This window comes from Triticum urartu, chromosome 5 (genome assembly GCF_003073215.2).
Source record: "Triticum urartu cultivar G1812 chromosome 5, Tu2.1, whole genome shotgun sequence".
Taxonomy (NCBI): Eukaryota; Viridiplantae; Streptophyta; class Magnoliopsida; order Poales; family Poaceae; genus Triticum; species Triticum urartu.
This window is the reverse complement of record NC_053026.1, coordinates 219,724,842-219,740,528: the sequence shown is the minus strand read 5'-3', so window position 1 is coordinate 219,740,528 and position 15,687 is coordinate 219,724,842.

Below are 15,687 nucleotides of genomic sequence, written 5' to 3'. Positions count from 1 at the left end.
CTAATATTGCTTTTACGAACCACAGTTGAATCTTTAGCATGATCTTTTATCCTAACATGCAAAGGTGGTTTCTCAACATAAGTAGTAGGAATAATAGGATCATTATAAGTGATAGTCTTTTATTCAACTTTAATAGGTGCAACTACTTTTACATCTATGGGAGGATGATATTTAAACCACTTCTCTTTAGGGAGATCAACATGAGTAGAAAAATATTCACAGAAAGAAGCTACTATCTCAGAGTCAAGTCCATATTTAGTGCTAAATTTACGGAAAACATCGGTATCCATAAAGGATTTAACACAATCAAACTTAGGTGTCATACCTGACTCCTTACCTTCGTCGAGATCCCAATCTTCAGAGTTGCATTTAATTCTTTCCAATAAATCCCATTTGAATTCAATAGTCTTCATCATAAAAGAGATAGCACAAGAAGTATCGAGCATGGTGCGATTGTTATCAGAAAGCCTAGCATAATTTTTTTGGATAATCATTTCTCTTGAGAGCTCATGATTGGGGCATGAATATAACATTGATTTAAGCCTCCCCCAAGCCTGAGCTATGCTTTCTCCTTCGTGAGGCCAAAAATTATATATATAATTGCGATCACGATGAACAAGATGCATAGGATAAAACTTCTGATGAAATTCCAATTTCAATCGTTTGTTGTTACATGATCCCATATCATCACATAGCCTATACCATGTCAACGCATATCCCTTCAAAGATAAAGGGAAGACCTTCTTCTTGATAACATCATCGGGCATACCTGCAAGCTTAAATAATCCACAAACTTCATCCACATATATTAGGTGCTCATCAGGATGTAATGTTCCATCTCCTGCAAAAGGATTAGCTAGCAGTTTTTCTATCATACCCGAAGGAATTTCAAAGTAGACATTTTCATTTTCAGTAGGTTGAGGAGCAACTCTTTGCTCTACTGGTCAGGGTGAAGATACCCCGAACAAGCCCCTCAAAGGATTACTTTCCATAGTAACAAGTGGCAGTAAATTTCAGCACACTATATAAATTTTTCCTTAACAAATTCCACCTACCACTCCCCGGCAACAGCGCCAGAAAAGAGTCTTGATGACCCACAAGTATAGGGGATCTATCATAGTCCTTTCGATAAGTAAGAGTGTCGAACCCAACAAGGACCAGAAGGAAACGATAAGCGGTTTTCAGCAAGGTATTCTCTGCAAGCACTGAAATTATAGGTAACAGATAGTTTTGTGAGAAGATAATTTGTAACGAGAAACAAGTAACAAAAGTAAATAAAGTGCAGCAAGGTGGCCCAATCCTTTTTGTAGCAAAGGACAAGCCTGGACAAACTCTTATATAGAAGAAAGCGCTCATGAGGACACATGGGAATTATCATCAAGCTAGTTTTCATCACGTTCATATGATTCGCGTTCGGTCCTTTGATAATTTGATATATGGGAATATGTGGGTGATACTACTCACAAAGCATATTCATGTTCATAATCAGAGGGGTATTAATATGCATATAGGATCTGAACATATGATCTTCCACCGAATAAACCAACTAGCATCAACTACGAGGAGTAATCAACACTACTAGCAACCTACAGGTACCAATCCTAGACTTAGAGACAAGAATTGGATAAAAGAGATGAACTAGGGTTTGAGAGGAGATGGTGCTGGTGAAGATGTTGATGGAGATTTACCCCCTCCCGATGAGAGGATCATTGGTGATGACGATGGTGATGATTTCCCCCTCCCGGAGGGAAGTTTCCCCGGCAGAACAGCTCCGCCGGATCCCTAGATTGGTTCCGCCAAGGTTCCGCCTCGTGGCGGCGGAGTCTCATCCCGAAAGGTTGCTTATGCTTTTTTTCCTTAACGAAGGACTTCATATAGCAGAAGATGGGCATCGGAGGGCCACCAGGGGGCCCACGAGGCAGGGGGCGTGCCCAAGGGGTAGGGCGTGCCCCCCACCCTGGTGTCTGGTGAGTGCCCCCCCTCTGGTACTTCTTGCGCTCAGTATTTTTTATATATTCTGAAAATAACTTTCGTGAAGTTTCGGGACTTTTGGAGCTGTGCAGAATAGGTCTCTAATATTTGCTCCTTTTCCAGCCTAGAATCTCAGCTACCGGCATTCTCCCTCTTTATGTAAACCTTGTAAAATAAGAGAGAATAGGCATAAGTATTGTGACATAATGTGTAGTAACAGCCCATAATGCAATAAATATCGATATAAAAGCATGATGCAAAATGGACGTATCACGGCGGAGCTTTGGGGGCGGGTGCGTCGTCGTGCCGAGGAGGTGTACGAAGACAGGTACTTCACGAGGAAGGTCATAGGTGTTGGGCGCCTCGTCGCTGCATGGAGGTGGGCTAATAAGCTCCAGCGTGCCACCAACGAGGAGCTCCAGTGGGTGCCCAACGAAATGGCAACATCATCCATGCCCGTCCGCTAGCAAGAGGCAGATCGGTACGTCAAGCGCTGCGAGGCAGAGGAGGCGGAGTACTGCCTCCGCACTGGGAAGATGCCATGCACCAGGGAGCTGCTAGCGAGGGGCTGCCGGAATACTGGCCCCTGGAGGGATTATTAGTTTTAGTATTGTTCGTTTTCAATTCTATGCATTGTACCTAGTAGTTAAGTATCATAACGTATATGTGATGATATTATATATATATATATATATTCTATGCTGAACTAATGAACAATTAATATATATATATTATGAATTCCATTTTCTAACTATTTTTGTATACTAATTTGAATCCAGCTGTTATCATCCACATATACAGAATGGAAAGCGTATATACACACATTGAAACATAATATATAAGAATGGAAAACAGAGTACACACATTGAAAGAGAGCAATAAACAGAGCAATACTATGATTGTTGTGAATACATGGCTATCCACGTCGAAACGACTCAACAAAATAAAATGCGTCCATGAGACCATGACTAGCAGCCCTTGCCTACGGTAGCTCTTAGCTCTGCCTGAACTCGTGCAGGCGTTCGTCCAAGCAGTCGACATGCTGGCGGTACATCTGGAGCACGATATAGTGCTCCAAGTTGGCTATTTCATCAGAGATCACCGGCTCGAGGATGCGACGGCCAGGTTCCTCTACTGTGCCCAGGTGGACACCTGGGCCAAGGAGGCGGTCGAGCCTACAGACCAGCACGTTGGCATCCAGCGGGCTGCGGACAAGGCGAACGGTAGCACCCATGCGAACGGCACGGCAGACATTTGGTGCAAGTACGGCGCAACTGGCCTCTGGTGCAAATACGGCGTTGAGTGCCTCTGCCCACTCCTGGCGAGGAATGGGGGTACTGACGGGACGTGTACCCAGCTGCGACGCCGTGTCGGCAGCAGGCAAGTGCCGATGGATCCACTCTTGTTGTGCGGCATGCTACCTCTTCAGCATGCGTTGGTTTTCCCTTGAAGAGGAAAGGGTGATGTAGCAAAGTAGCATAAGTATTTCCCTCAGTTTTGAGAACCAAGGTATCAATCCAGTAGGAGACGAAAGAGGGGATGCCTTTTGGGCATCCCCAAGATTAGGCTTTTGGTTGTCCTTAAATTTTACCTTGGGGTGCCTTGGGCATCCCCAAGATTAGGCTCTTGCCACTCCTTATTCCAAAATCCATCAAATCTTTACCCAAAAACATGAAAACTTCACAACACAAAACTTCAACAGAAAATCTCATGAGCTCCATTAGTGTAAGAAAATAAACCACCATTTTAAGGTACCGTAATGAAGTCATTCTCTATTTATATTTGTCTTAAACCTACTGTATTCCAACTTCTCTATGGTTCATACCCCCCGATACTACTCATAGATTCATCAAAATAAGCAAACAACACACGAAAAACAGAATCTATCAAAAATAGAACATTTTGTAGAAATCTATGACTTTCGAATACTTCTGTAACTCCAAAAATTCTGAAAAATTAGACAGCCTGAGAAATTTGTATATTGATCTACTGCAAGTGGAGTGGGTATTTTATCACTCTCTGGTAAAAAATGAAAATTAATTTCGTGAGTGTAAAAGTTTCTGTTTTTTACAGCAAGATCAAACAACTATCACCCAAGAAGATCCTAAAGGCTTTACTTGGCATAAACACTAATTAAAACATAAAAAACACAATCATAACAGAAGCTAGATGAATTATTTATTACTAAACAGGGGCAAAAAGCAAAGAACAAAAAATAAAAAATAAAATTGGGTTGCCTCCCAACAAGCGCTATCGTTTAACGCCCCTAGCTAGGCATAAAAACAAGAATAGATCTAGGTATTGCCATCTATGGTATGCAATCTATAAGTGGCTCTCATAATAGATTCATAAGGCAATTTAATTTTCTTCCTAGGAAAGTGTTCCATGCCTTTCCGTAACAGAAATTGGAATCTAATATTTCCTTCTTTCATGTCAATAATTGCACCAATTGTTCTAAGGAAAGGTCCATCAAGAATAATAGGACATGTAGGATTGCAATCTATATCAAGAACAATGAAATATACGGGCGAGGGAGTCCTGGACTACGGGGTCCTCGGGTGTCCGACCTATTGGACATGGGCCGGACTGATGGGCTATGAAGATACAAGACTGAAGACTCTCGCCCGTGTCCGTATGGGAATCTCCTTGGCGTGGATGGCAAGCTTGGCGTTCGAATATGAAGATTCCTTTCTCTGTAACCGACTTTGTATAAACCTAGTCCCTTCTAGTGTCTATATAAACTGGAGGGCTTAGTCCGTAGAGACCATCTTAATTAGATAGGCTAGACTTCTAGGGTTTTAGCCATTACGATCTCGTGGTAGATCAACTCTTGTAACCCCCATATTCATCAATATTAATCTAGCAGGAGGTAGGGTTTTACCTCCATCGAGAGGGCCCGAAACTTGGTAAACATTGTGTTCCCTGTCTCCTGTTACCATCAACCTCAGACGCACAGTTCGGGACCCCCTTGTAGTGACCCGACCTGAATGGGTCAAGTCTCTGTGCTTAAGTGTCATCCCTGGATCGGTATGCTGACACACACAGTACTCGAGGATTTATAATAGAGGTAAATCACATGTATAAAGTAACGTAAATACTATTACCTCAATCCAAAATAGCGGAAGTAACAAGGTTGTGGATTCCCATCAACACCAACGTTAAAGTTGAGTGTAGAAATCGTAACCCTAATGTATCACTTACTCGTCGTAAGATAAACCTGCAACATGAGACGTTGCCGCCACAAAGGGTCGGTACATTGAATGTACTGGAAAATTCACACCATAGGAGAATGATGAATAAAGGCTATCACTACACGCATATTTGGCTGGTGGAAAAGCTCTATGGCTATAAGGTTTTTGCGAAAAGCCAATTTTTCCCTACTGCAAAGGAATAAATTTTATTTAACTATCATGGTGGTTGTTAAACATTGAGAATGGTTGACAGCATTCTCAATCCCAATTAATAGTAATCATTAACAACCCAACAAATTATTTAAGTAACATGATGAGATCAACAGGATAATCCAAGACTAGATACTCAAGACGTCCATAACCGGGGACACGGCTAATCATGATTAGTTTATACACTCTGCAGAGGTTTGCACACTTTTCCCCACAAGACTCGATCGCCTCCGTTTGGTTTCTCGCACTACATGGTGTTTGAGAAGACGGATGACCGAGACATAGTCTTTCAGAAGCGCTAGCACCTTACGATGGATAGACCATTACACCTACTTTCCCCTACATCTGCTAGTCTACCCTGTAAGAGTTCACACGACTTAATCAACTATACTAGATCCCATAATAGCTTGTGGCTTCACACGGAAGTTTCTAGTATGAAAAATCTCATGATCCCTTTGAGCCTGGGTGGCGGTCCATCAAAAAACAGGTAATCCTGGTCTACCCAGGTGCCTAGACAGGCAATCCTGGAATACCTAGGTGCCTCAATCCACCCAGATGTGTGTTTAAGTTGCCACCTTAAGTAAACCATTAATTAACAATCTCACATCTGTCAAGAATACTCTCAAAACCCAATCCACGTCTACGAGCATAGCATGGCAATGTAAGCATAACGTAATAGTAACTCCCAAGGGTTTGATAATAAACAGGTAATAGGTACTACCTCAACTACTTCCCATCCCACAATTTAATTAGATCCTACTCATGCAGTGTTTGAGGTTTGATCTAATGCAATAAAAATTGGATATGAAAAAGGTATGATCAAAGTGTGAACTTGCCTGCAATGTTGATGAAGATGATTCGCACTCAAAACTCTTGATAGATCTACTCGTCACACTCTGGTCAATCTATCGTAAGCAAGCAATAGTAACCACACATAAGCAATCACTCAAAAGATCAGAAAGATCGAAGAAGACGATTCGAAAAACTTCAAACCCAAGCAAATAACTCTTGCAACATAAAACAATTTCTAATAGTACCAAAATTATGTGAATTTGGCCTTATTAGAATGTTTAGGTCAAGAGCTTCGATTTGCAAAAAGAATCAACTCAAACGGAGCTACGAAACTCAAGTTATGATCAAACGAAGTTTGAATTCAAATATGCTCTAATTCAAATTTTAAACTTTTCAAAAACAAGTTTGAGTTGGATTACTGGATAGAGGATATCATAACGAAGAAGTGGGCATTGGTTTCATTGGATTTGGACAAACGAGCGAAAAGTTATGACCGTTTGAAGAACAGGGACTAATCTATAAAGAAAATCATCACTGATAGGTCCCTGGCCGGAATTAAAAGAAAAAGAAAAGGACTAAATAATGAACGTTCGCTACAGAAACCAATTAGGTGAAAAACGTTCGCTATTGAGGCCTAACCAACGAACGCTCGCGAATTAGAGGTTAACGGTTCAAAAAACAACAAATGGATCTAATCGGGGCCATCTAAAATGAATCGAACGGCAGAGGGGGCTTCGGGGTGTACCGCGGTGGTCGAGGTCACCGACGATGATGAAGAAGACGGCAGCGGCGTCGGGGTCGTCGGGGTGGCTGCTCCGGCGGTCCTCCGGCGTGTCCGCGGAGTCGGGGAGAAGCGGCGCGCGGGGCTGAAGCCGATGGTGGTGGCGGCGCTCGTCTTTGGCGTCGGAACGGCGCGGGGCTTGGCGGCGGAGCTCGTCGCATCTCGCGAACTCCAGTGAGTTCGCGTGGAGCGTGGGGAGGGTCTCGGGCCTTCCGGTTAGAGGAAAAACGAGGCTGGGGCCTGGCTATATATAGGAGGGGGCGAGGGCGATGCGTGTGTGAGGGGGAAAGGCAGGGGCGGAGTTCGAGTCAGAGACGGCGACGGTCGGCGACGTGTGGGGAAGATGGACTCCTGGCGCGAGGTCGAGGACGAACCCGACAGGTGGGTCCCACCTGTCGGTGGCTGACGAGGCAGCGTGCGATCGGGGCTGCGAGCGGGCGAGCGAGCCGTAGGCGGTGCGGGGCGCGGGCGCTCGGGCGCTGGGCGGGGCCGTGGCCTGGCGACTAGCTGGGCCGGGCCAGTTCGGTGGAGGAGGAAGTTTTTTTATTTAAAAAAACATTATTTTCCAGACGAATAAAATAATAAAAGCAAAATAAATAAAAATATTATATAGGCATATAATATATCAAAATTTCCAAAAAAAGATTCTCTACGACATGAACATTTTTGTATCACCAAATAAAATTTACAAAAATTCAGATAAAGCAAAGAGTGCTACTGGTCTAATAAAATCCAATAAATCATTATAAAAAATACCAAAATAGTTTCAAATTAATTTCTCTCCAATATTCTGATGTAGGGAATCATTTTACCCTAATTTCAATATATTTTATTTTTGGAGAAAAATAATTTGAATAAAACCCAAATAACTCCAAATTGAAAATAATTCCAAAAAGACTTTGAATTTGATCCTTTGAAACTCCCAACTCATATTTCATATAATTTGAAGAAGTCATTTTATCTCCTCTCGTGAAAATCATTGAGTTGCATAAAGTTTCAGAATTGGAAATATTTTCCAAATGAAATTCAAATATTTTCAACACCCCTTGTCATTTAAATGAATGGAAGAAGTCATGTCATCTTCTCTCCAGGGTTTTGTGGTGAAAAAAATTTGAATTCACGGAGATCACGAATGCAAAATGAAAGTTTGGGAAAGTCCTTTTATTCCCTCTCATTTAACTTTCAAAAGTTTCAAATTCACTCACTTTCAGTCAATCAAACAAATCTATCTATTTATTATAACATTCCAAAATTTAGAATTTTGGGATGTTACAAACCTACCACCCTTAAAATGAATCTCGTCCTCGAGATTCAGAGAGGCTAGAAAGAAATAGGTTGTGTTTGGGGTCTTCTCAAAATCCATTGATCATCACAGGGGGTCTGGGGTGCTACCACCCTTAGAAACATTGTTACGGTCCCATCAATACTCATATACTCCATCCTTATTCTTGACGGGGCTGATCTTCTCAGATCTTCAGTATAATTCTTTTCTCTGGGTTCTTCCGGTAGTGGCATAACCTTTTCCTCAATTATTTTGTCCTTTCATCTTGGTAAGGTTATTCCAAGACTGGGTCTTCTTACCTAACGGGTCTAGCGCCGTTACTAAACAACTATCGATATCTCATGGTGGTCAACCATTTATGGTTTCTCCTGCAGGAAATGGGTCTGGTTGATCCTCACCGTATAACCTACGGTTGGCAAAAACTGCCTTGTACAAGGGAAAAATACCTATACCGTTCTAAGGCTTAAACAAGGTTTCGATCGTCGTCGCTCTACTATGGGTAAGTCACTCAGATTTACCATCCCATATAGCAAGGCGAATAACAAGAGTAAGTCGGTATGGTGATCAATCCATCCCGCACCCAAATCATTACCTTGTGTACGGTTTAGTGAATCTCGCATTCTAACACTCGGTCATCCTCACAAGCATTGCAGAATTTCTCTTGTCCATGAACTGCGTTCGGAATAATCCATTGATTCTGCAAGCCATCTATCGTTCCTTCACAATCTCTCAGGTTTTGCGTTACTCCTATAAAATCGTCTGCCGATAAAGGTATATCCTCTTCCAGGGTTCTTCCTTCAGCAAGAATGTGCTCGCTTCTTGGCAGATCCTGGGGCCTATGGGTTATGGCCCATCTCATCACTTGTAGTCCTTGAACTTATCATCGGGCAACTGGTCATTATTCCAACTTCCAACTTCCTAGTATTCTTAAATCCACCCAATCGTACTGTCTTCCTTCCTTCTATTGGCACCAAACTAGGACATGTTTACTCAGACTCATCATGGAATTTCCATTGATCCATATTTCTGACATCATACCTCCTTTATATCCAATAGTAATTTATCTCTTCATCCTCGTGGGATATCCCACATACCGAGATAAAAACTTATACTTATGAAGTCCATATTCCACTTCGTGGAACATCATTATCCTTTCCAGGATCAAGCGTCCTTACACGGGAATATTGGCCATCTCTGCATGGCACTTCTTCAACCGGGAAACATAAAACACATCATGAACTCCTGACAGTCCTACGGTGACTCCAACTTGTTGGCCACTTCTCCCATACGCTCCAAGAGTCGGTATGGTCCTACAAATCTCGGGACTAACTTTCCCTTAACTCCAATTCGTTTAACTCCTCGCAGAGGGGACACACGAAGACATGCTCTATCTCCAATTTCATAGACTACCTCCTTGAGTTTTTGAGTCTACATAACTCTTCTGCCTCGACTGAGCTACCTTCAGTCTATCTCGAATAACTTAACATTCTCTTCTGACTCCTTGATCACATTTGGTCCAAACAACTGACGGTCTCCAACTTCATCCCACATAGTCTTGGGGTATCACACATATCGAGACAAAACTCGTATTCATTTTGTCCGAAATCCACTCAGTGGAGTATCCTTATCTTTTCTAGGGGTCAACGGTTCTTACAGGGTACTACCACCCTTAAAAAGCACGAATCTTCCATAGACTATATTTCTCATATCCTCAGAATGGCCAAAATTCTTCTTCATAGAGTAACAACTCATAAAATCCATATCAATACCAACGATGCTAACTTTATTCATTCTCAAGTGATTACAATCTCTCGCTTTTCCATTACATGTCTCAACTCAGCACCTCAATATAAAAGAAAATGTTCTCACTTCTACTACTCCATTTCTTTTGTTGCAAACTCAACTATCTAGCACAAGTTTCCTTCTCCTTGGGGCATTCCCTGACAAAGTGCCCTGCTCCATTACAACTAAAACATATTACTTCTGACAAGTATCGAGGTTTCCTTTTGGGGCAACTGTTGAGGTAGTGCCCTGACTCCTTGCACCTGTAACAGGTGATATGACTCAGGTCCTTCCTGGTATCCAATCTACTTCTCTTCCTGGACCTTTCCGTTCCAATCATGGATTCTATTTCTTGTGGGTCATACTCTACTTCCTCTGTCGGGAATTCTACTAGATCCCCATTCAAACAATTTTGGGAGATGTGTCCTTCTTCTCCACACGAATAGCAAGTCTTAGTGCAGGGTTTACTCGGGTCTTCTTTAGGTGTGTCCTCCATCACAGCTTCTTCTAAAATTTCCATGAGGGCTCCTTTCATTTCTTCTTTCTTCTGCTGGATGGTTCGTTGTACCATGGGGTAAATGTGACACTGAGCAGGATAGTGGGTAGTCCCTTCACACAAGAAACAAGTAATCTGCCTAGTTGGGCATTCTTCGATGGGGTGACTTTCCTTCACAATTAGGGCATTCATCCTTGTGTTCTTTATGGGTGTGTCCTATTTCTCCACAAATTTTGCATGCACAAGATTTCTTCATATCCTTTCCATAAGACTTCAACTTCTGGGACACAAGGTGAGATCTTTGCAGAGTCAACTTTAATTCTCTCCAAGTGGTTACTCCTTGCCATCCATTCATGGTTTGGTACATCCTCCACCAAGTAGCAGCACCTCTTTCAAAGCACTGAAGAGCATGCTGGGTCATATCCTTTCCGACTATAGGGTTATTCCTCATGTGATCCTCCATGTTCTGAATCCATTGGTCCGTCTCCAATTGACTCATCAGTCCAGAAAATATAAGTTCATCTTCATTCATCCTCTATTGGGTCCATGGGTTTGGGGTGAGATAAGAGAGATAGAGAGGGATACACACAATACAAACAAAAGTTTTGAAAAGACAGATTTTATTGTGGCTGTCGGAAAACATCAAACAAATGACAGCTCACAAACATCGCATCTAACGTAGGTATATAACAGGGGTTTGGTCTTCTAAAGGTCAATAAATCTTCAAAGTCATCATGCTCTACGAGTCTTGTTCATGCCTCCAATGGCTTCTTCCGATCATGCTTGTCTTCTCAAGTTCTTTTGCCAGATCATCTCTGTTGACGCGAAGTCTCTCGTGACATCCTTTAATATTCTGGAGTTGCACTCCAAACTTCTGGGTTTCATCAAACTCGACCTGAACCATGATCCTGCTGTCCTTCAGCTCTTAACTAACCTTCGGTATCTCGAGGTTGTAGCTCCTCCAGCTTGGCTATTTTCAGCTTTTGGTTCTTGAGTTGTTCACGAAATGCTTCCTTGTCTAATACGGCTTCATGGAGCTCCACCTTAAACTTCTTGATGTACTACTCCAGATCCTGGTGATACACCAGCTAAAGTTAAAACTTCGTATTGCTGATGGGTACTCCATCAGCCTTCTTCCATCAAATCCATTCTAAAGAAATGCATCCTTAACTCAGCAAGGTGACAACAGTATCAGCGGGCGATGACATCACGGATAACCGTGTTTCTGCTCTTGTCATTCCCATGAGCTATCATTCCATAGTTGATATCTCCTGCCTTAGGGTTTTCTTTGACAAAAATTCGAGTTCTCATGCTCCATGTTTCAGTCTTTCTCTGATACACCTTGATCTCGGGTATTGACAACTTCCATAGTCTGCCAAGTTCCATAAGGGTAGCCTTCCTAGGTCATACAAATCTGGGAATTCTTTAGAGCCTTCAAATTCTACTTGTCTTCGGTCTTGAACCGTTGTAGTTTCCATTATTCAGATGAACGAAAAATACTCTTCATTCCGAAGTGGTCTTAGTTGTCCGATATCTTGTACTTCTTGGAGTGGTCTCATCAGTCGAATCTTTGAGTGGTCAAAAGGGAAAAGGGGTATGGTCTCACTAAAAGGGAATATTTGAATAAGCTCAGAAGAGAAGAGAGGTAAAAGGTCTTTTGAAAGGGAAAGTTGTAGAGAAAAATCTTTGCTATGGGCTTGCCAGTTTCTAGGGTCACGTCCTACAGTCAACATGTGCTCTGATACCATCTTGTAGCGACCCGACCCGAATGGGTCAAGTCTCTGTGCTTAAGTGTCATCCCTGGATCGGTATGCTGACACACACAGTACTCGAGGATTTATAACAGAGGTAAATCACATGTATAAAGTAATGTAAATACTATTACCTCAATCCAAAATAGCGGAAGTAACAAGGTTGTGGATTCCCATCAACACCAACGGCAAAGTTGAGTGTAGAAATCGTAACCCTAACGTATCACTTACTCATCGTAAGATAAACCTACAACATGAGACGTTGCAGCCACAAAGGGTCAGTACATTGAATGTACTGGCAAATTCACACCATAGGAGAATGATGAATAAAGGCTAACACTACATGCATATTTGGCTGGTGGAAAAGCTCTATGGCTATAAGGTTTTTGCGAAAAGCCAATTTTTCCCTACTGCAAAGGAATAAATTTTATTTAACTATCATGGTGGTTGTTAAACATTGAGAATGGTTGACAGCATTCTCAATCCCAATTAATAGTAATCATTAACATCCCAACAAATTATTTAAGTAACGTGATGACATCAACAGGATAATCCAAGAACTAGATACTCAAGACGTCCATAACCGGGGACACGGCTAATCATGATTAGTTTATACACTCTGCAGAGGTTTGCGCACTTTTCCCCACAAGACTCGATCGCCTCCGTTTGGTTTCTCGCACTACATGGTGTTTAAGAAGATGGATGACCGAGACATAGTCTTTCAGAAGCGCTAGCACCTTACGATGGATAGACCGTTACACCTACTTTCCCCTACATCTGCTAGTCTACCCTGTAAGAGTTCCCACGACTTAATGAACTATGCTAGAGCCCATAATAGCTTGTGGCTGCACACGTAAGTTTCTAGTATGAAAAATCTCATGATCCCTTTGAGCCTGGGTGGCAGTCCATAAAAAAACAGGCAATCCTGGTCTACCCAGGTGCCTAGACAGGCAATCCTGGAATACCCAGGTGCCTCAATCCACCCAGATGTGTGTTTAAGTTGCCACCTTAAGTAAACCATTAATTAACAATCTCACATCTGTCATGAATACTCTCAAAACCCAATCCACGTCTACGAGCATAGCATGGCAATGTAAGCATAACATAATAGTAACTCCCAAGGGTTTGATAATAAACAGTTAATAGGTACTACCTCAACTACTTCCCATCCCACAATTTAATTAGATCCTACTCATGCAGTGTTTGAGGTTTGATCTAATGAAATAAAAATTGGGTATGAAAAAGGTATGATCAAAGTGTGAACTTGCCTGCAATGTTGATGAAGATGATTCACACTCAAAACTCTTGATAGATCTACTCGTCACACTCCGGTCAATCTATCGTAAGCAAGCAATAGTAACCACACATAAGCAATCACTCAAAAGATCAGAAAGATCGAAGAAGACGATTCAGAAAACTTCAAAACCAAGAAAACAACTATTGCAACATAAAACAATTTTTAACAGTACCAAAATTATGTGAATTTGGCCTTATTAGAATGTTTAGGTCAAGAGCTTCGATTTGCAAAAAGAATCAACTCAAACGGAGCTACGAAACTCAAGTTATGATCAAACGAAGTTTGAATTCAAATCTGCTCTAATTCAAATTTTAAACTTTTCAAAAACATGTTTGAGTTGGATTACTAGATAGAGGAGATCATAACGAAGAAGTGGGCGTTGGTTTCATTGGATTTGGACAAACGAGCGAAAAGTTATGACCGTTTGAAGAACGGGGACTAATCTGTAAAGAAAATCATCACTGATAGGTCCCTGGCCAGAATTAAAAGAAAAAGAAAAGGACTAAATAATGAACGTTCGCTACAGAAACCTATTAGGTGAAAAACTTTCCCTACTGAGGCCTAACCAACGAACGCTCGCGAATTAGAGGTTAACGGTTCAAAAAAAACAAATGGATCTAATCGGGGCCATCTAAAATGAATCGGACGGCCGAGGGGGCTTCGGGGTGTACCGTGGTGGTGGATGTCACCGGCGACGATGAAGAAGATGGCAGCGGCGTCGGGGTCGTCGGGGTGGCTGCTCCGGCGGTCCTCCGGCGTGTCCGCGGAGTCGGGGAGAAGCGGCGCGCGGGGCTGAAGCCGATGGTGGTGGCGGCGGTCGTCTTCGGCGTCAGAACGGCGCGGGGCTTGGCGGCGGAGGTCGTCGCATCTCGCGAACTCCGGTGAGTTCGCGTGGAGCATGGGGAGGGTGTCGGGCCTTCCGGTTAGAGGCAAAACGAGGCCGGGGCCTGGCTATATATAGGAAGGGGCGAGGGCGATGCGTGTGTGAGGGGGCAAGGCAGGGGCGGAGTTCGAGTCAGAGACGGCGACGGTCGGCGACGCGTGGGGAAGATGGACTCCTGGCGCGAGGTCGAGGACGAACCCGACAGGTGGGTCCCACCTGTCGGTGGCTGACGAGGCAGCGTGCGATCGGGGCTGCGAGCGGGCGAGCGAGCCGTAGGCGGTGCGGGGCGCGGGCGCTCGGGCGCTGGGCTGGGCCGTGGCCTGGCGACTAGCTGGGCCGGGCCAGTTCGGTGGAGGAGGAAGTTTTTTATTTAAAAAAAACATTATTTTCCAGACAAATAAAATAATAAAAGCAAAATAAATAAAAATATTATATAGGCATATAATATATCAAAATTTCCAAAAAAAGATTCTCTACGACATGAACATTTTTGTATCACCAAATAAAATTTACAAAAATTCAGATAAAGCAAAGAGTGCTACTGGTCTAATAAAATCCAATAAGATCATTATAAAAAATACCAAAATAGTTTCAAATTAATTTCTCTCCAATATTCTGATGTAGGGAATCATTTTACCCTAATTTCAATATATTTTATTTTTGGAGAAAAATAATTTGAATAAAACCCAAATAACTCCAAATTGAAAATAATTCCAAAAAGACTTTGAATTTGATCCTTTGAAACTCCCAACTCATATTTCATATATTTGAAGAAGTCATTTTATCTCCTCTCGTGAAAATCATTGAGTTGCATAAAGTTTCAGAATTGGAAATATTTTCCAAATGAAATTCAAATATTTTCAACACCCCTTGTCATTTAAATGAATGGAAGAAGTCATGTCATCTTCTCTCCAGGGTTTTGTGGTGAAAAAAATTTGAATTCACGGAGATCACGAATGCAAAATGAAAGTTTGGGAAAGTCCTTTTATTCCCTCTCATTTAACTTTCAAAAAGTTTCAAATTCACTCACTTTCAGTCAATCAAACAAACAATCAAACAAATCTATCTATTTATTACAACATTCCAAAATTTAGAATTTTGGGATGTTACACCCCTACCCGAGATCCGCCGGTTTTGACACCGACATTGGTGCTTTCATTGAGAGTTCCGCGGTGCCGTTGTCAAGAGGTTCGACGGCCCCGTCAATCATCTACAACAATGATGTCCAGGGAGAAACCTACCTCCCCAGAC